Source organism: Thrips palmi, unplaced genomic scaffold (genome assembly GCF_012932325.1).
Source record: "Thrips palmi isolate BJ-2018 unplaced genomic scaffold, TpBJ-2018v1 HiC_scaffold_16, whole genome shotgun sequence".
NCBI lineage: Eukaryota > Metazoa > Arthropoda > Insecta > Thysanoptera > Thripidae > Thrips > Thrips palmi.
In genome coordinates, this window is record NW_023144625.1 from 4,422,347 (window position 1) to 4,423,544 (window position 1,198).

The following is a 1,198-nucleotide window of genomic DNA, read 5'->3' on the forward strand; positions in this document are numbered from 1 at the left end:
CATCATTACACCAAATTATTTGACTGAATTCCAAACAGTTTAGGAGAAAATCCACATGGAAAAAGGGTATAACTCAACTTAACCCCTTTTACGGTCTAAATTTCATTGGAAAATGGAGATAACTCAACGGAAGTCCACATGAGTCCGTTTGACAAATTGGCAAAAGGATATAACTCAACTTGTATTTTTATGAATCTTGTGTAAAAAGAATCAACTCAACTTAGCCCCCCCTTAATTTTAAATTTCAATTTGGAAAAAAGAGCTAAGTCCAAAAAATACACCAGAGTAACATACACTTTATGCAGACTATTGTTCCACTTGACTTGTCTCCAAATTCCTCTTTGTTTAGGAAATATAAGGTGAGCTGACTCTGTTTTCCATTTCAACGGAAAGCGATAAGTCGCAGAAATCCTCTACGGAGTGACCTTACACTTTTGATTTTTTTTCCAAAATTTTACTAAGGCTTTTTGAAATTATTAACATGTGCAACATTCATTTGTTTCGTTTTAGTTTTCCCTCCCAACAGTTTTTGGTTTCTCCTGGAAAATGGCCAAAATTGAGTTATCCCCTTCTTCCGCTTCCTGGATCAATTCTTGCATTCCGCATGAATTTTGGATGAATTTCAATTAATCCAGCCAAATTTCGGTGTAAAGTTAACTGATTCTGAAGAATTTCTTAAACTTTTGACTCAGTTTGAGAGACCTCGAAGAAATGTGAAAAGAAAGATTGAAGACTGTCCTTTAATTTCAGTGGACAAATTCTTTGGAGTTATTTCACCTTGGTTGGAGCGGCGAGACTGAAGTCACACTACACTTGAAAGTTAGTTCACCCTTACAAGTGCATACCGGCAAGTACACAGTTAGGTTTAGTTAGGTCCTGACATCGTGTTCTAGCATTACTCTCAGAAAAAGTTCTGAAATAAAATATCGAAAAGAGTATGACTTTTCATAAACCGTCATGAACCGTCATGCACAAAATTTGTGCGTCAATTTGCACAAATTTACGCATCTTGAAGCATGATATTGTGCAAATTTCACGTATGTACAAAATCGTGCAAGTTTCACGTACAAAATTCTACCTAAACATTCAGTGTGTTGGCCGTTTTAGGCTTTTTTTTTTGCCAACCTTTCACGCGGCTATTTACGTGTGAAGAACAGTAAGTATATTTCTGTCCTGCTGGATCTGCACTTGCTTGACC